The sequence below is a fragment of the Gavialis gangeticus genome, unplaced genomic scaffold, assembly GCF_001723915.1.
Source record: "Gavialis gangeticus isolate Ggan-Ray unplaced genomic scaffold, GavGan_comp1, whole genome shotgun sequence".
NCBI lineage: Eukaryota > Metazoa > Chordata > Crocodylia > Gavialidae > Gavialis > Gavialis gangeticus.
Genome location: NW_017728996.1, coordinates 21,782,946 through 21,805,964, shown reverse-complemented (window position 1 = coordinate 21,805,964; position 23,019 = coordinate 21,782,946). Strand labels below are relative to the sequence as shown.

Sequence of the window (23,019 nt, the reverse complement as noted above, 5' to 3'; positions counted from 1 at the left end):
CAATGGGGATTGCCCCCTGCCGGGCAGGAACAGTGAGTGCAAGGTTTTGGATTTTTTTTCCCCTTAAAGGGCTGGAGCTGGAGTGGGTAGGGCAGCCATGGTGGGGGATGGTACAGCGGTGGGGTGGGGCTCAGAGGGCTCGTGCAGAGCCCCCCCATGCAATATGGGGCAGTAGGGATTGCCCCCCACCTGGCAGCACCTGGTGAGTGGGGAGAGGAAGGTTTCAAAGTGCCAGGAGCGAGAGCAGGTGGGGCAGCCATTGCTGGGGCTGGGAGAGCGGAAGGGGGCTGGACCTGGGTGATTTAGAGATTTGACAGCCAAATATCTGAATTGGATTTGGCCGAATCGATTCGGGACAGTGATTCGAACCACCAAATTGAATCACTGTCTCCCGAATCAGCCCGAATCAAAAGTGAATCCTAGCTGCTTTGCACAGGCCTACTGATGGCACCTCACTCCAGATCTTCATAGTCTCACCTAGTGGCCTCGCATACAAACTCAACAGGAGGCGAGTCGAGATGAATGAGGAAGGAGCTGATTTAGAGCTGTCCTGTGAACACCTACCCAGTCATGAAGGAGCAGGAATGACTGAGAGGGGGCCTATTTGTTGCCTTTGGGTAGGTGGGCCTATGCCGACTACATCATTGAGGGGCACCGCTTAGCGGGGTAGTGAGAGAAGAAGAGCAGCTGAGGCGGCGAGATGCCCCCACAGGCTCCCAAAGGGGAGAGGGTAATCCCCGTGGGCCCCAAACCCTGGAAACAGACCCTCTGTGGGGATAACTTACCTCCTGGTGGGCAGCCAGAGCAGGAGCCGAGACTGTGGCCACAGCCGTGCGAGCCACCGTTACGCCAGCTGTTTAATTAGCTGTTTCCTGCACGGGGAACAGCTGGACCAATTGTGGCAGCCATACCGGCCACCATGGGAAAATTTTAAAGCCCTGCCAGAACCCAGGTGGGAGAGGAGCCAGAGAGAGAGAGCGCTGGTGGGCAGCACACTAGATGTGCTGAGGCTCCTGCGTGGGAGAGGAATGGCACAGCCGGCACATCACCAGCAGGCAGAGCAGGGAAAACCTTTGAGTCCCCTGCTGGAGGCAGAGCAGGGGAAACACTTTGGCTCCCTGTAGGAGGCAGAGCAGGGGAAGCCCTTCAGCTCCCTGTGGAAGGCAGACAGGGAGAAGCGTTTAAGCTCCCTGTAGGAGGCAGAGCAGGGGAAGCCCTTCAGCTCCCTGTGGAAGGCAGACAGGGAGAAGCGTTTAAGCTCCCTGTAGGAGGCAGAGCAGGGGAGGCATTTGAGCCCTCTGTAGGAGGCTGGGGGAAAGGAGGCAGCTCTACATCCCTCTCCTCCCCAGGAGAATGTTTCTTCTGAAGGAAAAAAGGAAAAATTCAAAGAGATAGAGACGGAAGGCTCTGCATTGAGGCCGGTGGGACAAGAGCCAACTGAGCAGACGCAGACATGGGACCCCATCTGAAGCAAGCTGCGGGAAAGCCTGCAGGGCCGAAACCACCATTGTACGGACACGCTTCCAGTTGGTGAGTGGACGGGGTGTAGGGGAGGAGGAGCCCCATGGAACATTGTGCCAAAAAGATCGTGAGTACCGCCATTTGCCAGGAGGCCCTCCCAGGAAGATCTCCATTGAACCCCCTCTCTTGATAGCATAACATCAAAGTCATGGCGGGCGAGTTGAGGGGAGGGGCTACTCACCCGGCAGGCAGTGCACCACGTAAGGCTCCAGAGATCACAGCAGCAGTTGATTTTGGGGGACAAAAAATGACGAAAGGGACGTGCAGGTGGGCTAAAGGTTTAAAAAAAAAAAAAAAAGTGCACCATTCGAGGACACAGAGCAGAGCATCCGAGACAGCACCCACTGACTCTCAAAGGCCCTATTTCTGCTACTGCCCAGTGGTGCTCTGCTTGGAAATGGGAATAGAGGAAACCCAGGAAAATGGCCCTGCTGTCCCCAGGGACCCTGCCAGTCAGAGCCTCCTTCCTGGTAAAGTAGACAGCCAGCTTGGCCAGCGCGGGGAGGAGGTTAACCAGGAGGTGCTGGGGAAGACCGAGGTGGGGGGCACAGAATGAGATGAGAAGAGTGGGAATAGAGCTGCAGAGACTTAAGGTTAACCAAGTAACTTGAATTTATAAATTACAAAGGATATTCTCGCTAAGGCCAGAGACAAGCACATTTCATACAGCGTATCCTCTTCTACCCCAGCTAGTACACTGCAACTTCCTGGATATGACAGTAACAGGGGCTTGAGTAGAAGCCCTGTTACTAAGTAATACCCAGAACACCGATAAAGGGGGAGAGCCTGAGCACAGCCATGGGGGGTTAGCACACAGGGGATAGATAAGGGTAATTATGGCTACCCCATGCATAAAAGGTGGAGCCGGGGATCTTACATTCGCCCTCTGAGCACTGGAGAGGAAGCAGAGGACAGCAGGGAGACAGCTGTGCAACCAGTGACTCAGTGAGCAGAAACTCGGAAGACCAATGTTGGACTGTTGTGGCAGGTGAGTCGTGAAGAGAAGAGGGGCGGGGAACCGACACCCACTCACAATGACCTACTGTGCACCTTCATGAATCTCCTTAATCAGAAGAATCTGCTGACCAATACAACCAGTGCTGCCCAGTAAACACTCCAAGATGCAGGTAAATCCCTTCCCTTCCAACAAATGAGTGTATGTTAAAACACCATGCATGGTACCCAGCTCAACTCTAGAGAAACAGCTTGGCCACCTTCCAACCAACGTGTGTAATGAAGACAAGTGCTTCTTAGATACTCCTTGCACTGAAGGAGAAAAGCAGGCCACACTCTTTGGATGTTCTTAGGGGAAAATGAAACTCATTAGGGATCACTCCAGTGATTGCTTATTCGTGTTCATGACGACAAGCTTTAAATTGACTGCTTCTCTAATGCAGTGAGAGCTGAGATCAAGCAGCAGTTGGAGAGGTTACAGGGATAGTATGAAGAGTCCTTGTATTTACTGGGGCAGGGAAAAGAGCTCTATGCACGTGAAGTGAAGTATTTACCTTGAATTTTGAAGATTTTTGTTTAATTGCCAAACTACCTTCACAGTTCTTTAAAAGACACTGTTCTGTAAAAGGGGTGTCAGAGGAATGGTGTGCCTGGTTTATGACAACAAAGTGCAGTTTCAATGTTTAATCTAAAACAATTGGAAGCCAAATAGTGAATTAGAACTGCAATAGCATTTTTTGCCAAGTGAATTTTTGTATCAGTCCTTGTTTAAGTAGTCAGTTAAAGAAAATAATGTAATAAATCGTAGTTTAACCTGCTCCACACATAATAATCTCTTTTATAAATCTAACTCTTCTAGATGAGGAAGCATTGGGCAATTGTTCTACCCTTAAACAACACATTTGAATCAGAAATAGGAAAAGTCTAGGACCATTTTACTTCCCAACTCTTTTCCCTTCACAACAGGTATTCATCCTTGGCCTGCCCATGTGTTTGCTTTCTCTCTCACTCCCTCCATTTCCTCAGCTCCACCTAGACGTGCTGCTTCTTTCTGTTCATATTTCTGCTTTGGTGATGATGACTGAACCTCAAAAGAGCTCAGTGTTCACAAGGACCCCAGAGTTAACGGTTAACTTGAAGTATCTGATACTCTTAAGTCCACAGAACAGGGTGAAAAGTCTTTAGCACTGGGAAAGAGAATAAAAGTTGGGGTGGGGGCAGGGGTTGTGTTTCAGAGAAACAAAAGGCTGCTTATGGATTCAAGATACCTGTTTGTTAACAACCTAGTTAATTCAACCTATTGTTAATTGAAACACTAACATTCATAAGTCCTTTCTGGTATGACTGACGAGATTTTACTCTATTAGATGGTAAGCTTCGTGTGTGTGTGTGTGTTAGTTATTAGAAATCAGAACCCATTCATTCACTTTAACTTTTAGTAAAAAATGGAGCAGGTGTTTTCTCTTCTAACTGGAAGTAAAGGTTTTTAGTTGAGATAAAAAAAAACTTAATAAAACAAAAAGATGTATCCTAGTCATTGTTCATATTTACAACATCAAAACTTCTAAGGGGAGGAACATGGACTGCCGCTGAGGAGTGTTAGGGAGAATATGAGTTTAAACAACCTTGAAACCTGGATACTGAGCCCAGTCTGATTCTGGGAGCAGGTGATCTGCTTTGTGTGTATAGGAGCTGTGGGCATGCACTATCACTTTGCTGTAACCAGTAACTGGGAAGAAAAGGGTATAGGAGCTACTCTGGTTACTATACCAAGGGTTTCCTTTACTGGGGGCATTTACCACTAGCTTGCTGCACTAACTTTGCACCAGCAGACCAGTATGACTTTAAACAACCTTTGAGGATGACACCAAGCTGGGGGGAATAGTAGATGTGCTGGAGGGCAGGGCTAGGATTCAGAGTGAGCTAGATAAAATTGGAGAATTGGGCCAAAAGAAATTTCATGAGGTTCAACAAGGACAAGTGCAAAGTCCTGCACTTAGGACAGGAAAATCCCATGTACTGCTACAGGCTTGGGACCAACTGGCTAAGCAGCAGCTCTGCAGAAAAGGATCTGAGGGTTACAGTGGACAATGAGCTGGATGTGAGTCAACAGTCTTTGTTGCCAAGAAGGCTAACAGCATACTGGGTTGCATTAGTAAAGAGTGTTGCCAGCAGATCAAGGGAAATGATTATTCTCTTCTATTCTGCATTGGTGGAGCCACATCTGGAGTTTTGGGCCTCCCACTACAGAAAGGATGTGGACAAGTTGGAGAGGGTCCAGCAGAGGGCAACAAAAATAATGAGGGGGCTGGGGAACATGACTTATGAGGAAAGGCTGAGGGAACTGGGCTTATTTAGTTTGCAGAAGAGAAGACTGAGGGGGGATTTGATAGCAATCTTCAGCTATGTGAAGGGGGGTTCAAAAGAGGATGGAGCTGGGCTGTTCTCAGTGGTGGCAGATGACAGAACAAGGAGCAGTGGGCTCAAGGTGCAACAAGGGAGGTTTAGGTTAGATATGAGGAAAACCTCTCTCACTAGGAGCGTGGTGAAGCACTGGAGCAGGTTACCCAGAGAGGTGGTGGAATCTGCATCCCTGGAGGTTTTTAAGGCCTGGCTCAATAGAACCCTGGCTGAGATGATCTAGTTGGGCCTGGTCCTGCTTTGAGCAGGGGGTTTGACTAGATGACCGCCTGAGGTCCCTTCCAACTTAAATTTTCTATGCGACTTTATGACCATGTCCAAACAAGCACGGACATGCAGTATATGGCACCACAGACCTGCCTGCAGCACCACACTTTGCACATACAGGCTTTCCGTGTGCTGCTACATTGTAGCGTGGGGGGTGGTTTGAGATTCCAGGGTAAAAAAAATCCACCTTAAAAAAGCACGGTGGCACATGTGGCAGCAGCACACACCTCCCAAAACCGGAGTTTGGCCTGCCAGAGCTACGGTCTGACTGATGGCCGGGCTCGCGACTGCAGGATTGTTGCAGCTGCAGCTCCCCCAGGACCCCAGGTAAAGCTGCTGGGGCCAGCAACTGTGCTGGCCCCAGCTTTCTGTACCCCACCTTGGGTAACCTGCCATGCACCAGAGGGCATGTGGCACGAGCATTCCCTGGGGACAAGCAGCAGTGGCACAAGGTGTGCTGCTACTTCTTGTCCCTGGGGAAACAAACCTCCGTGCATGTGTGGACATCGCCTGTGTGTCTGTATGAAAAGTCCAGTTTCTTCCTCAGGATGGCTACAATTCTAAACAGGTGTTAGACATGTATAATTTATTTGAGAAGCAAGTGCGTGCCTTTGATAGGCTCCTGTAGGTTATGTTCAGTTTCACAGGCAAGAAGATTTTAAAGGGTTGCCAGAAACAATACCTTCAATTTGCAAATGATGCCTATGTTATGACTATGGGGAGCCAGTAATGAACTGTGTGTCACTGCCCTTGTCCAGAACATCCGGCTACTCTGCCCATTATAAGCATTCCTGTTGATGTCCATGAGAGGTCTGCCATTGACTTCAAAGGAGTCAGGATTTCATAGCAAATCTAATGCTAATTCCACTGTACAATTGATAGCAAATTCCTCCTCTTTAGGACCAGGCCTTGATCTCTTCTTGTGTCCATGGAGTCCTGGGTAGCTGTGAGTACAACTTTATGAAGGGAAAGTTTGCACGTGCTTGAGTATGTTTCCTGTTGAAGATATGCCAGATTTGCTAGATTTGAAATTTTATCTAGACACTTTCTTTTTGAGACATGACTATAAATGATGACTTTTACTTTGTTAATTTATAAATTCATGTGTAAGCACCAGTGTGTAATCTTTAGGAGAACACAGTGGAGATTTGTCAGGGAAGTCCTAAAGGTTTTGGAATACAAAGTACTTTTTGTTGTGCAGTGCATGTACTAAAGAATAGCTTTAGCAGACAAGTTACTCTAGAATGCATAGTAATGCTGTGATGTGTCAGTGCCTGGTGCAAAATGACTCGCTCTGTATAGAAATGCAGAATCACATTATATAGCCCAGGATCTTTTATTTTATTCACGTATGCACAAAAAGTTCCTTTGTCTGTGTTACATTTTTCTTCAATAGTTATATGCATTTCAGCTGAATGCACAGACACCATATAGAGTATAGGATTGCAATTACAATACAGTTTACACAAAATCAAATTGTGTTTTGTATACACTTACTTTAAGTTCATATAATCTCCCTATCTTTTTAAATTGCTACTTCAGAGCCATATTATGTATCACATTTCATCTAAAGGAAGGAATTTAGACAAAAAGTCTGAGCCCTGGATTATGCCTAAGGTAATTATACCCCTACACACACCTTTAATATTTGGTCCAGTGACTGGATTCTAGGGCTACGTGAAGCTTTGGTCCCTGATTCGATTCGGTGGAGATTCGGCCCAGTTCGATAGCTGAATTTCCAAATCCAAATTGGACCAGAGGACCCTATAATCTCTCTGAATCAAATTGGAACCCTCCGAATTGATTTGGAAAGACTCAGACATAGAGACAGCTTTAAATGTTTTTTCTACATACCTCTAGGTAGCAGGGGCTCTGAATACTGTGGTGCTGGGGTGCATGGAGGGTCCCACAGAAGCATGGGGGGCTCCCCAGCATGCTTGGCAGTGATTCGAATCACCGTCCCTGATTTGGGCCGAATCCGAATTGAATAGGGCCCATTTTGCACACCCCTACTGGATTCACCTACAACAGAATGGTGACCAAATACCTTGAGTCAGTTTGTAACAAAGAGTGTCCAGGAGCAGCGCAGTCTGTTCCAGTAGGAATACTTGATCCCCGTGTACCAGTTCAGGGGAGCACGGGTGACAGAATGACACCTGCAGTACTCAGGCAGATGGGGTTCTTTGGGTAAATCTGATAACTTTTATTAGACCATCACATTTAGCCAAAGAAGCTTGTCTGCCTTTGTTCTTAGACCAGCACAGTTACAGCCTACACTCCTGAGTACTCAGGTGGTCTTTGAATTATGTTGAAAGGACTGGGTAGATTGGTTCTTAACTTACTGATGAAAAGCAGATTTGCTCTTCCTTCTTGACATGCTGAAAAGCTGGCTCTGTGCCTCATGCACCTCCCTGACCCCCATAGTAACCTCATAGAGACGGTTACCTCAGAGGGGCACTTGCCTCAGTAAGGGTGTCTGTGCCAAATAAGGTAATGACATGAGGGCCGAACGGCCGAACATGATTGGCTAAACCGCGTCACTCCCTGTATAAAGGCCTCCTCCCATTGAGGCTCGGGGAGAAGCTTGGAGAGCTGACACGGACAACTGACTAGCTGTTGTATGCACCGGCCTGATCAACCGTTGCTCTTTCCACTCGCCGCTGTCTCCTGCCACCGCTCCCCCTTGGCGTAAAATCCCACCCCACTATTGACCATTTCAGCTTGCAAGCCGTTGTAACAGTTACGCTATGTTGTCAAGTTCAAATACAACCTGCGTCTCCGTTAACCAAGGGATGTAAGTCAATAAATTCATTCTCTGTTCAAACTGTTACGCGTACGTGCCTCCTTCACCTCATAAATCCAGTTCCAAAGGAACCTGAGGTAGCTCAGCTCCTCAAAGACTCGACACTTCTCACCAGTAATGTAAATGAGTCAGTAGAAGACTAGGGCAGTAGTTCCCAGGCATCATTTCAGTGGGTGGGGGCATGAAAACAGCCGCGTCCATAGCTAGTCACACTGCTGCCAGCAGCTGCTGCCACCCCATGGAGAGCAGAGCTACCCTGTTACGTCTCTGCTTCAAACCACTGTGTTTTTTACCTGCCCTGGAAGTAAAAAGGTTTTAGGCTGTAGGAAAAAAACAGTACAATGTTGTTCTAATGGCAAACTGTTCTCTCTCATCAGAGAGGAACTCACATGGCCAGAATAGATTGGATTAACAAACTCTGATCATCGTTGAGATGTTTTGCTAATTTTCTGTTGTTGGGAATTCAGCTTCTGGTGGCAGCAGCTGTTCTTTTTCTTTAAATGCATAACCATATTTCTTTTCTCATTATGCAGCAGCTAGTATTTAAGCTCTATGCTGCTGCTAAAAAGAATAAAGGATGTGTATAATTAGGAAGCTGGAGAAGCTGTTATATAAATGGGGAGAAAAATGAGAGACAGCACATTTACAACTACAGTAAAACATCTTGCCAAACATATTACATAGTTACTGATTACTTAATATGTTATAGAAAATACACCATAGAGTATCATGTCCCATCTTCTGGGTGCAATATAAAATAAATCATTTAGCCTCTTGAAATTATAGCTGGTGGAATACACTTCCTTAAATGTGTCTAGTTAGTTTCACATTAAGATACTGAAAGGCATTTCATATACTTTGCAGCTTGCAAATTTACATTCTAAACTAATTGGGCAGAATTTTAGGGCCTGATTTGTTGAAGCTGAAGCCACCAGCTTTTTGCTATAGACTTCAGTGAGAGCAAGATGTTTATATTCAGAGTTAAAGGTTTTGTCTATTTTTATGAATATTGAGGGTCCAAATGACTGAATTTTTTTGGTGACCCTTACTCCTGCTAGACAGTGGAGGAAATGTCTTTTCCTGAACCTTCCATTATAGACACAGAACAAGCTTCTTAATAATTGGCTTTTTCTAGTTAGCAGCAAGATGGTGCTGTTGTGGTCTTGCAGTCAGGTGTCGATGTGTTTGCGGAAATATGCTTTGGCAATTTAAAGCCAGTATCCTCAGAGTTAAGCAAACAGAGAATTGTAAAGAAAGCATATTATTGTAACACAAGTTAAAGCTGATAGCAAGTAGCTTTTTCACTGAAAGGCTTATTGCAAATCTCTCCTTGAGGGCAGATGAGCAACATGGCATTTCTCTCTCATTTTTTTCCCTCTTCTCTCCTCCATTGTTCTCAAAAGAAGAGCGAGTACACTTTCTTCCCTGGACTGTTTGCTACAGTACTTGGGAAGCTCTTCATCCTTTCAGCCTTGAGTTGGAAATGGCATAAAATAATAATAGAAATCAAACTTCTAGTTTGATAAAAGAGCATGAGGGTGAGCCAAAAAAGTCTATTGAGCGGAGCATTTAAGAAGTCTGTTTGTATAGTCTGGGGAAGATGTGATGAATGCAGGCTTTCGTCCCCCTCCCCATTCTTGTCTGTACTACCCCAGCCTGCTCTTCCTCCTTGCCTGCTACAGTTTGCTTGTAGCTGATGTGTATTTGGAGGGAGGCTGCCGTTGTGAGTGGGTTAGTCCTTTGGGGGGTGCTTTAGGGCTGGTCTCTTGGCCTCCTTGTTGCCCCCTTAGTCACACCCATGCCCCACTGATGATTTTTCATCTTCTCCCTTTGGGACTGTCCCTGTTCTTTCTCTTTCTGGGCTGGGCCCCGCAGGCCCCAACCCTTGTTCAGGCGTCAGTCTTTTTGGCTTTAGCTTCTTTAGCACCTCAGCCTAGGTCTGCTGATTTTTGGGCCCTGAATCTTTGGGCCTCAACCCTGCAGTGGATAGTGCCTCACTCATGGCCTCCTCCCCTCCAACAGCCAATCCAAGTCCTTTGGTTTTAACTTTAAATACATGGAAGAAAACTGTTGTTGCATACACTAACCAGCAAATTAAGCAGGGACATTTGTTTGAGACGGGGAAAGCTGAGGCATTTGAAAATGTCAGTAGTATGACTCGGAGAACACAGGGAAGGCTCAATAAGCTACTCTTGACTTTTCTGTGTTCCACTTGTTTGCATTTTTATTGTCACCCTTTTCCTCATAGCCACCATTCAAATGGGCCATGAATGGTAGCTGTAGAAATCTCTTTTGGGTAGGACTTTTTGAAGTGGGAGAAAAATAGGCATTTGTTGGAGTACAGGAACATAGGCTTTCTTTAGGGAAGTTTTAAGTTGGTCCACCCAAGGAGTTTTTAATTGTTGCTGCTGCTTTACTAGGGTAAATAGTTGAAGGTGAGTGAATGGTATTTGAGTTAAGACTACAATATTTCTGTTTTCTCTCCTGCATCTGTCTCTGATGAACAAATTTTGCCAAGGACTCTAAATCTACAGTCAGTGCTTTGCAATGCAGTCCCCGCCAACATATATGATAGATTTCAGATCTCACACTGCCTTTTGTAAGATTTAGTACTTGTAGCTCTTGAAATACTCTAATCTTATCTGTGGTTTCCTAATTGATCAAAACGTATGTTTGTTACAGATTTTCTATGATTTTATTCTTAGATGTTTAGCCCACACAGCTGAGGTGAAATAGCTGTAGGTGGTGGTACCACTTACAACTTTTAGATTTGTTGGCTTGTAATACCTATACCACATTTCCAGCTCTTGGGAGTACCACAAATAGCAGATCTAGATAGAAGCTGAAACTAATACTGCTCAGACAGCTGTTACTGCTCAATAGTACTTTGGCCCCAAAACAATATTCTGCCAGATAACTATTCTGTCACTTTTAGAAAAATCCATTCTGTAAATCCCCCAAAGAATAGTTTGGACATTCATAGAGCCGCCATAACAAACTGCAGGGCTAGCCTGTCCCCCGAGAATAAGGGGATGTCTATACTGCAACAAACAACCTGAAAACCCCACAAAATGTTCTTAACTTGAAGGGGCCCACCAGTTTCCTTAGTTTGGTTTACCTATTAGGGAGTATTTGGAGATCTTTCCCTGATTGGAGACTCCATCCATTTGAAATATAGTTGCTTTTGGAAAAGTTGCAATAGTTTATACAGCACAGCTGCTCTGAAATTTCTGCTCCTAGCTCCTGTGGACTTAAATCTTTATTGTCCTTTTAAGAAGAAAACTAAAATCTCCCCATTATTGCTTGAAATACCCATGTAAATAGAAGAAACCCATTGACTATAATGAGGCAGCAGTGAGACTGACTAGACAAAAAGTGCTGTAAATTGCACAAAATAAACTGAACAAAGGGAAGTTATATCCTTCCTAGTTCTTTCAGTTACAGGTCTTTCTGGGATGTGAGAGCCCTGTGACCAGGCTAAGAAAGCATCACTCAGGCAGAAATTATGACTTTTAAATTGAAAGCATCTTTGTAAGGGGAATCAGTCCTTGTAAGACTTGCTGAAGTCATAGTTAAAATGATCTATTGTAAAGTGGTAAATGTTGTATGAAAAGTAATAACAATAAATATCTTCCCTGCACGCACATGTACCTGCACATAAGGGCACACATTGGTATTTGCATGGTCTGAGGTCCTGTCCTAACTATTCAAGACTGGTTGAGACGTCTCTGGTTCTAAAAGAAAAAGTATAGTACAGAGTTTGTTGCCAAATGTGCAGAATTGGAAAGCTCATCTTAAAAAAAATGTTTAGGCTAGGGACAGACATTCAAAAATCCAGAGACTGAATTGATTCAATCTTTGCAGGTTAGTCTAGCCTGCCTGGATTGAACCAATTTGCAAGCGACTAGACATTCAGGTAATGTAGGCACATGCCTGCAATGGCTCAGGCCAGAAGCTGGGGGGGGCTAGAGCAGCCCTCAGCTGCAAGGAAGCTGTGCTGGGGCAGGTGTGGCCAGCCACAGCAGTAGCCACAAGTGAACTGGCAGGGAGGGGTATAATTCCCTCCTCTCTGTCCCACCAGCACAGACCCAGACTGGGGTCCACCTGGCAGCAGCAGGGGCAGGGCCGTGGGCAGACACCAGCTGGCATGACCCCTGAGGCAGAGAGGGCAGAAAGGGGGTTTATTTTGGGGTCTGCCTACCCTGATTGTCGCCACTGATCACTCCCTGTGCAGGGCAAGCAGTGGGATAAGCCCCTGCCTTGTCCCCTACACCAGCTGCCACAGGGAGGGGGGAAATAACACCTCTCCCTGCCCCCTCACCTAAGGGGGCCATGCAATCTGGCCTCTTGCCATGCCCCTGCCACTGGAGTGGCGAGGGGGGAGCAACCCTGATGGGGCAGCAGCCCTTCTCATGGTTTCCTGGGAAGCCTCTTTCTGGTGGAGGCACTGTGCTGAGGGCAAGGGTGGGGCAAATCCTCCCTAGCACCACTGCTGCTCACCCCGTGCAGTCTGCAGCAGCTCTAACAACCTCATAACACAGCCCTCCCTGCTGGACAAGGCTTGTGCTCCCTGGGAACCCATGAGAGGGGCTGCTGCCCCTATCCCAGTCACTGCCCCCTTGACACTCCAGCACCAGGGGTGGGGGTGTGGCCAGAGGCCAGCTGGCATGGGCCTCTTAGTCAAAGGGGCAGGGAGGGGACTTATTCCACTGCTTGCCTTGGTGGCAGCGGTCGGGATGGGCAGACCCTGGCTGTGGTCCCCCAGGGTCAGAGGGGATGCATGGGGTATAAACCCTCTTCCTTCCACCTTTGCCTCAGGGGGCCATGCTGACTGTTGTCTGGTCGTGCCCTTGCCCCTGCTGCTGGAGCAGCGAGGGGGGAGTGCCAGGCGGGACCCAGCCGGGGTCTGTGTGGGTGTGACAGGGAACAGGGAATTAAACCCCTTCCCTGCCAGTTCACCTGAGGCTACTGCTGGGGCTGGCCACGCCATCACTGCTGGAGCAGCGAGCAGAGAAATACCTGGCAGGGGCTGGTGCACCCCTGCCTGTCAGACCCTGCTGGGGTCCGTGCTGATGGGACAGGAGAAGGAGGGGGAAATAAACCTGTTCCCTGCCTTCTTCACCTTAGGGGGGGGCAGCATCTTGCCACGTCCCCACCCTTGTTCTGGCTAGAGAGCAGAGGGGTGGAGCGAGCCTTGCTCTGCTGGAGCAGAGGGCACAGCCCTGCCCAGGCCTGCACAGCATACTGGGATGCTGGGGGACTCTGATTTAACTTAAACCAGGAAGGGGTCTGGGATAGAATTGCCATAACTGGTTTGAACTCAATCAGTTAAGTCTGATACTACATTTGACCAGGTTTATCTCAAACCGATTTTGGCCATTTTAAAACTGGTTTATGTGCACTGAACTTTTGGGCTAGGGAGAGACATTACACACAAACTGGTATAAGTGATCAGAGACTAGTTTAAACCTGTAACAGGACAGATATTCAGTGCACATAAACCAGTTTGAAAATGACTGAAACCAGTTTGAGATAAACCTGGTTGAATGTAGTATCAGACTTGACTGATTTGACTCAAACTGGTTTATGCAATGTCTGTCCTGGACCCCTTGCTGCTAAACCAGACTCCCCCAGCATCCCAGCATGCTCTCTGGGCTGGTTGGGGCTCTCTGCTCCACAGCAGGGCTGGTCCCTCCCCTCTGCTGCCCCCTCCCCACTCTCTGTTCTGTAGAAATTCCTCCCTCCCCTCTGACTAACCTGCAAAGATTGAATCAATTCAGGCTCAGGCTTTTTGAATGTCTGTCCCTAGCCCTGTTCTGCTATAAGTTTAAACCAGTTTCTGATCACTGAAACTGGTTTATGTGTAAGTTCTGCCCCTATCCTTAAGTATCCCCTGTGGAAGAAACTAACATGATGGTCATTTTCCTGATGATGATGATACAAATAAAAAATGTGAGAATTCATAGTTAAGGCCAGTATGAACTAACAGTATTCAAACAATTTAATGCCAGTAAAACAAAGGGATTATTTTCCTTATTTTCTGTATAATGGGAAGGAAGTAGAAAAGCTAAAAAGGTAAAAAAAATGGAGATGTAAATAATAAGCCCATGGTACACCTTTCATTTATAAATTTATTATTTTTAATTGATATACACCTCAAAGTCACCCTATTTTTCTTTAAGGAAAAGGAAAAAAACCTCATGATTTTTAGATGTGGTTTTAAAGCTCAGTCTGGAGCTGCAACGAAGAGATCAGCTTCCCAGTCTGATGTTCTCTGGAGAATTGCTTTTATCTGACTTCTGAAGCTTCAGGTGCAATAGCAGAGTGTACTGCTCACTGCTCAAGTTATATGAAGCTATGGCAGAGAATTTGGTCTATAGGCAGGTTAAGAGTAACATTTCTGCATGATATATGATGATGATAAATATGTAATGATAAGATCAAGGGACCTGCTGTGACAAGGTTCACATTTATATCCTACACAGTTGCCCATGACTCCCGTCATTATGCCATTGACCTGAGTGCCTCAGAAAGCATTATGCTATTTCTGTAGTTTCGTGATGCAGCCGTGTCAGTATTTTATGTGGGCAAGACGCTTTAGTATGAATGGGAAAACCTTGGCATGGTTTAAATCTAAAACCAAAGCAACCCAAAGACTATTCCATGGATGGCTCTGTTTATGGGGGCAGACTCATGATAGAAAATTGGTTTTAGGAGAAATGGTTGGGGACTGTGTGGCATTTCCTCTCTTTTAGTGGAATTTTTGCTCAACCACTAGACTAGATGCCACCAGGTATCTGAAACAGTGATTTGTTTTTGTCCGAGGTTATATTTTTTGGACTTCGCAAGAATGTTATACTCTTGAGGTGAAGAGAAGAACTTGAGAGAGAGGGAAGTGAAAATAAGGAGACTAAGAGGAAAGTAACTGTTGAGAGGCAGAGAGAAAATCACAAGCAGGGATGAGACAACTGAGATCAGACTAAATGAAAATAAAGATCAGTAAAGAGAAGAGAATAAGTTGAAAGCTGAGGAGGTGAAGGGAAGAGTTTTACTGGTAGGCTAAATTTTTTTTTTCACGAGTTGCCATAAAATGTGGAAAACAGAAGGGAATTTGCCTGTATAGCAGCTAGAGAGAGCAGGTGGAGCAGCTTACAGCAGGTTAAACACTGTAGCTGTGAAAAGATGACACGTATCTTAAGGTGTTTGGCAGACATCTAACATTCCTGGGAAAAGAAGGGGGAAAAAAGAATGGAAGTCTGGAAAGCGTGGTTATAAGTTACAAAAGAGACCTGAAAAAGTGACAGCTCTGTAATTTTTATGTACTGTAGCATGGCTAAGCATGCAAATAGGACTGCCAGGAAAAACTGACACAGTGGTTCAGCCAGTTAACACAACTGACTGTCACTGAAATGTAGTTGAAGCTGATACAATAGTTGTTAAAGGGAAAGTGATTTTTTTAATTCTTCCTCTGCTGAAGTTTGAGCCCAACTACAAACTGTGATCTCAATTATATCAGGCCCACTCAAGACAATTAGGGCCTTGTTACCTGTTTCACAGTGAACTGCACGAATGTTGATCTGTGTTAGCACTAGCTTGAGTTTGGAACAATCGCACCTTTGGGCCAGGAGGGGCCTGGAGGACTGGAAGGTAAGAAGTCCACCCCCGCTCCCTGCTTACTTGTGGCTGTAGTGTCCCAGGGGAGCAGACAGGGAAGGGTTAACCTGCTGCCAGGCCACTGCTCTTCTCTGGGCTGAGCCTGCCTAAAGAGCACAGCAGCGGTGCTAGCAGGTGGGCAGGCAGGTTAACCTTTCCCTGCCTGCTCCCCTGGGATAGACAGTGCTGGCAGCCATAAGTCAACTGGGGGCAAGGGGGCTGCAGTGAGCAGGGATCTGGGGGGCAGGGAAGGGAGAGGAGAGCTGGGTGTTAACACTGAGATGTAGCCTAGAGTGGCTACACTTATTGTAACACAAACTGGGTAACGGGGATCAGAGATAATTCTGCCTTGGAGTGGTATAACTTTGAGCTGCATAACGAATGCTTAAACTAGTTTTAGGGGTGTAGGTTGTAGCTGTGTTGGTCTAAAGACATAGGCAGACCAGGTTCGTTGGGTGAATCTGATAACCTTTATTAGACCAACTTAAAGAGTTGGAAAACAATTATTAAGCGAGCTTTCGGGTTCAAAAACCCTTCGTCTGAAACTTCTTCAGCCTGACGAAAGGGTTTTTGAACCTGAAAGTTTGCTTAATAATTGTTTTCCAACTTTTTAAGTTGGTCTAATAAAGGATATCAGATTCACCCAAAGAACCTTGTCTAAACTAGTTGTAGGTGTTAATGTGTGGACAGTCCATGTGTTAAGAGCTCCAGGAGCCCCCCAGAATTACATTGCAACAAGGCCCTTACTTTGTGGCAAAGAGCAGAGTTTGGCCTATGCTACCTAGGTTTACCTGGCATCATTTCATTCTTGATAGTGTCAGGGTACATGTTTTCTTCCCTGGGGAGAGCAGGTGGTATTTATATTACTGCCTTCTGCTGGGAGCTCCTCTGGGGTAGGGAAGCTTCAGGTTGCAGCTAGGACTCTATGGGAACCTTTCTGGCAGAGGCTGGCTGGGGAGTGTGCTGCATCAGTGCATCCCTGACTACCTGGTGCCTGTTTTGTCTTGGACGCTTTTGCCCATCCTCAGGGTTGTGTTCACTGCTTGATTACTTGTATAATAACAATTATTCTACGGCTACAGTTTCTGTAGCTTAACATCCTCAGGCCTTTGTTGTTAGGGTTACCATATTTCCAGAATCAAAAAAGAGGACACCTGTTGGAGGGAGGGGTTGGGAAGCTGGTAGGGAGAAGGGGAGGAGGGGTGTATGATATGCCCATGCCTTGCCTCTGCCCATCACACCTAAGCCCCTGTCCCCTAGCCCTGCTGCTGCCCCTCACTCCTGACCCGCAACCCTCCCCTCCCCAGCCCTGCTGGTGCCCCTCACTGCTGACCTAGAACCCCTTTGTCCCCCCAGCCCTGCAGCCCACGCAGGTCCTGTACACACGCACGCACACGCATGTTCATGTGCACATGCACGCATGCGCGCACACTTTTACTTGCTGGGGCCTGCACGCAGAGCACATGACCCCTGACAGCCAATCAGCTTTCCCGGTCCCAGTCCCAAGCATCCAAGCTGCTTGTGCGTGGGAAAAGGGGAGGCAAAGCAAAAACCCGGACATTTGCTTGTATTTTAAAAAGCTGCCCAGACACAGAGTTGAGGCCAAAAAACAGGACATGTCCAGAAAAGCCCAGATGTATGGTAACCCTATTTATTGTAAGGCAGAAGCTGGCATAACCCAGGTGTGAACTTAACTAGCAAATTTTATTTAAAAAATAAAAAAATAAAAAATAGGGCCAAATTTTATCAGTGAGGGTTTCACAAGTGAAACAGAAGGCAGAATTTGGACCATATAGTTTTTCAGTATCAGTTTCAAGTTCTTAAGATTTGTGCATTAAATATGTTGCACTCCTTCGTCAAGCGGTATTTTCCATTTCCCAAGTTTTCTTGAAAATTATATTCTGATTTGACTAATGCTGGCAATAATGATACAAACTATGAAGTTGGAAACCTGACTGAGAATATCTCCTTAATCAAGCTATGCTAATGCTGGTGTTATAGACAGGAATTCTATAATAATAAAAAGAATGGCTTTTGCCATGATTATCCTTGGGTTTTTTTTTATCTAATGAGGAACTGGCATAGAATTGGAAAGCAATACTGAATGACAGATGTTTTCATTATTATTATTATTATTATTAGTCCCCATCATGGACTGCTACTGTATTGTGTTTGGTGCTATGAAAGAGTTCCTTTTACATTTTGAAATAGTTATTTTTTGCTTTTGATTTTTAAATGCGAGATGTATCAGGTCAAAAATATTAGATGGTGGTCAGAATTTTGGTGGACATCAAGTATCATAGATACCCTTTTAGACATCTTAATTCAGATGGTAATTTACTAATGAAAAGTGCATCCAGACTTATTTGCCCACTTAACCTTGTGGTCAGTCACTAGTGTAACTACAGACCACCTCCAGAGAGGCTTTCTTTGTGATAATTTAGAGCCATCCAAAAGGGTGATTAATTTAACGTGTCTATACTAGACAGCCCAATTTACTGTGTTGCTTCCTTATTGATTTTCCATTCAACCAGATGATGAGTGCAAAAGAGCTTTTAAATTTACCAGCTACCTATCCTTTTATTTTTTGTAAACTAAATCTATTCTGCTTTGAGGTGTTAAGGTTTTTGCTATGCAGTGCTGTAGGAAACAAAGTGATCTGAAAGAGAAAATTACTGCGGGGGGGCGCAATAGGGTGACAAGTAATAATATTGTAGCAGGTTGTTTAGACTGGCAGCAGTTTGAGTAGAATCTGAAATAAAGCAGACTTCTTTGGAACTGTTAGCCATGTATACTTAAATCTCTCTAAACCAGATTCTTAAAAGTATTTACATTCCTAAAGGTGCAGTAAGCACCTGGTGGGATTTTCAAAAGCTGCTAAGTACCTAATACTCATCAAATTACATGTATAAAAAGGCTGTTGATTTAATCCCACTCATTTGAAACAACGCACACGCACATCACATTTGAGGATATAATATTTGCAAAGTGTATATGTGTTCAGATTAGTACTAACAAGTATATATATTTCAAGTAACCAAGTATAGCAACAGAAACGCTACAGTCAATGTTCGCCTTGCAAATGTTTCAACCCTATTTGCAGAGACCAGTGATGTAGGCAAGAAGGTAGTTCAGTCTCAGTGGATCAGTGAAATCCTTAGCTTCTTTCCTGAGGCTTCCAAGTCTGTTCCTGCAGGGATTTAAATAGCCAACAGAGATGTGCCATGACTACCCTTCCCTGTTCACATTTGAACTTGTGAGCTATGCTGAGTTGAAGAATCTCCATTACCAATTTACTGAGACATTGAGTCACTTTATAAATATTCATGTTTAGTTTGAGTGGTTTCCAATCTTTCTTCACTGTCAATTTTTTTATTTTCCTTTCCTTCCCCTTTACTTGATTATTTTAACTTGTGAACTAGAGTGGGCTTGTACTCTGGAATCACAGTCTTATCTTGCATCTCAGAAAAGATTTAATTGCACAAAGTTGTTTCGGGGTCTCCTATTTATAACCATCACATCAGTACAGTATAGCATGATTGTATTAGTGCACTCTGAAGAATTTCTATGCTAAGAGCAAATCCTACAATACATTTTAAGAAGTAATGAACAAGGATTGCTTTGTAATTCTTGTATTCCTGCTAATTTTGCATTGATCTTGCAATCCAAAACTAGCAAAGAAGACTGTCATATTTACTCTGTCATATTTACTTGCCTAATCAATAGCAAACAGAAAGAAAAATGCAAGCCTGATAATTTTTATAAGCAGCTGCTTGAAAATCACTGATATTAATAATATTTTAACAATGTTTCTAGTAATGGATTGATAATATTTATTATGAATATATTGTTATGTGTTATATTTGTGATAGTCTGATCTGCACTCCTAGGAACCTCTCAGGCTAGATCTGGACCTGCCAGCAGGGGCGGCTGGGCACACTATTGCTTTCCCCCAACCCTGCTGACACACATGCCCATTGGGGTTCTCTTGCTGGGAATTTGGCAACAGAACCCATCCCCAAATTACCAGCCCCTCTAGGATTGGGTGAAATGGCACTTCAGGATGTATCCATCCCACAGACTGTATGTTTGACATTCCTGCCACAATTGTAAATTACAATTGTCGTATCGTTTTCTTTATATGGTTGGAAGTCTGAGGCTAAAAAGACAAGACGTGAGTACTTTCATTATTGAAAATTGTTGGAAATCACTCGACATAAGCACAAGGTCAGTGTGATTACAATCTTTGTGAGTCATATTCCAATTATTCTCAGCTGAGCAAGAACCTATTTGCAGATTTCTGTGAACGATGGAGGCCATTTCAGGGGGATTTGAAAATAGTATAAACTTTGTAGTTTCAGCAAAATTTAAGGCCTTCCAGGGTCTGGTGCTGTATTGGAGAGAGAGTTTGGCTTATAGCTGGATGAATTGAACAACCATCTGCTCCCTGCCTTGGATACTTTTTAAATAGTTTTAATATAATGGTTTCTGGAGACGTAGAATGATCATATGTTTAGCAAGTTGGACTGGACAACGGTAGATGTACGCTAAAAATTCCTGCTGTCAGATGGGCAGATACTTGCATCTTGGGATGAACACACAAATTGTGCAGGAATTTTTTCCACTCGGCTTGTGGGGGAAGAAATGGAGTTATTAACCCTGTTATATGAAGTTGGGACTTATGCCTTCAGAAAATGTGGCTCCCCTGAGGCTCATGAAGGCCTCATGTAATCGGCTGGAGACTGCTGCTCTTTCTTGTCTCAGAGACTCCCTCATCCTTTACTTGCGCGGTCTCATTGGTATGGATATTTCCATTTATGCTTGGAGCTAACTTTAACTCTGCCAGCAGGGCTGGTCTTCAAACACTGTGTCTGGTAAAAGAGGATGCCAAAGCAAGAACAAGTAAGCCAGTGCCTGTTAGTGTGATTTCTGATTGGTTTGTGGTTCTCCCATAGCACCATATCGTTAGGGTCCATTGCTGTTCCAGCACTTGTAATCTATTGGAGCTTGGTTAGTTCACCACCCTTACAGGAGCAATCATCACACCGCAGCAGCGCTCTGAATTGTTTCGTGATGGTCCTGGTGGTGAGAGAACAGAGTTTCAAGGCTAGAAGGTGAGGTCGTGAGCTACTCTGACCTCCTTCATAAAAAAAACAAAAAAGGGCAAAGAACTTCACCTAATACTTTTGGCATTGAGCCCAGTAACTTGTGGCAACTATTGTAATGTCCAGGGGGTTGAAATGAATAGAAAAATGGTTTATCAGAGAAAAGAAGACTGGAAAGCAACAGCTAGATTGAGGAGAGCTGTGAAGGTCCTGTGGGTGTGGTTGTGGGTAAAGAAGAAGAGGGAAGATTCAAGAGGAGGTCCAATGAGCCTGAACAGGAGATGGAGAGTGATTAGAAACATAAAAGGAAAGAATTGGTTCCTGGATCCAAAAAGCTTATTTGTACATTTGATGCTATCAGCCTGCCATCCCTACACAATACATTTCCCACTCTGGCATCCTTTTGACTTTGCTTCTTGTTTCCTGTCATTAATTTCAACACACTCTACTTTATTGATGAGCATAAAGATCAACATTTATTCTACAAATTATCCCCAGATTACAGTTTTGTATTGGTCCCAGGGTGACCTTTTCACAGTTATAGTTGATGTTTTGGCATTTTTTCATCCACCTCCTATTTGGAGAAAAATAAATAAATTTTCTGTTTTGGTTTCTCCAGTAATGAGAATGCAACTAGAATTACTCTTTGGATTACATTCAAGAACATCTTGCTGTTGCCCTGGATGCAGAGAACTCATGTTCACTTTGTGGTTTCATTACTTGTTTCACAGTGGCTAACACGACAGGGGTTGATGTTTCAATTAGTCACACGTTTATAATGATTGTTAATTTTAGACATTATAAAGTATATTATAAAAGCTGATGTGATTTAGCCAGACATATTTGAGAAGTGTAAGGCTAGACAAGGACCATATGTGTTTTTATATTCCTCTTTTTCATTCCTGCACCTGGCAAGAAAGCTCCCTGAGGAGTTAGCAGAGTTTGCTGTTGGAATTCTCATAGGTACAGAAGTGTCAAATATTTTTAAAAGTTTTTCTATCAAGTATTCTAGGGTTCAGAAGCAGTTGCGTACTTTGCGAAGTCAAGTGTCCCAATTTAGCAGTTTATATCACCAAAGGTCCTTCTTGCAGTTTTTGTTCTCATGCCATAGTCATGACTTATTTGACTACAGTGCACTTGTCGTTTCTGATTTCACCTCAGCACTATGCTATGCACAAGATAAACTTTCAATGAAGCACTCATTATTTTTGATGGGAGCAATATGCTTAATTACTTCTGCTACATGGTGGAAAAATGTTCCCAGTACAAAAAATAAATTTCTGCTACATTTTTGTGAGTTTACTGTACTTTTGACAGTTGCATTTGAATTAGTTACAGAAAAGGCATGTATTTTCCAAGAGGTTCAGCCAAGAAAACTGATAGGAAGAACAGGTTAAAGAATGTACTGGTACACATTTCGCTAGACCAAGTCTGCAATTATTTAGAAACTGGAACCATCTGTGATTACGTCGGCCATATCTGTAAACCAGCATCATTTTTGCAGATATCAAAATTTAATAAAAAGTGTTATCATTCCAAATGTGAAAATCCAGATGACAGAGGAAGCATCTGGCCAGATTAGTTTAAACATGGAAAACAAGAATAATGTCATTTTCAATTTCACTTTTGCAACAGACTGTATTATAAAAACTTTCCTTTGCAGACACTATGTATGTGTGTGTTAACCTTGTTTTCTGATATAAGGTAGGAAATCTGGAATCGCCTTCGTATAATTATTTTATGGCTATCAGTGTCTGCACGGTCACTAATTTGTGTCCTGTAAATTTAATTTAGATTTAATTTATACCTACATGAATTTACACACACAGGATAATATATCAGAGGTAGCATAGTTTAGGGCAGGAAACTGGGAGTTAGCACTCTTGGATTCGAATCCCAGATTTGCCATTTACTTAATAGGCGACCATTGTCAAGCTAGTTAATTGCCCTCTACCTCTGTTTCCTCTTGTTACATCAGTGCCAGCAGTAATGGAAGCCATCCGTTAGTTCTTATAAAGAGCTTCCTTTCTAAATTCTGAGTAGCGTTAATACATATTGAGACTATTTTTCTTCTGGTAACAAGCAGCGTGTGAGTACTGTGTCCAGTTTTGGCCCCTGGCTACAGAAAGGATTTGGACAAGTTGGAGAGAGCCCAGCGGAGGGCAGCAAAAATGGTTTGTGGGCTGGGGCACATGACTTCTGAGGAGAGACTGAGGGAACTTGACTTATTTTGTCTAGAGAAGAAAAGACTGAGGAGGGATTTACTAGCAGCCTTTAACTACCTGATTGGGGGTT

The 23,019-nt window shown here is 44.4% G+C and overlaps 1 protein-coding gene and 1 long non-coding RNA gene across 3 annotated transcripts in view; one reads left to right on the top strand and one right to left on the bottom strand.

Moving 5' to 3' along the window:
• The window catches only part of LOC109288551, a 12,498-nt gene extending 8,961 nt beyond the window's left edge, over window positions 1-3,537 (bottom strand). Inside the window, exon 1 of the long non-coding RNA XR_002095184.1 lies at window positions 3,415-3,537. This is a non-coding gene — a long non-coding RNA (uncharacterized LOC109288551). The remainder of the gene's footprint in view (window positions 1-3,414) is intronic.
• SH3GL3 (SH3 domain containing GRB2 like 3, endophilin A3) overlaps window positions 1-23,019 on the top strand; it is a 137,122-nt gene that overhangs the window by 41,583 nt on the left and 72,520 nt on the right. The gene's annotated exons all lie outside the window — the stretch shown is intronic.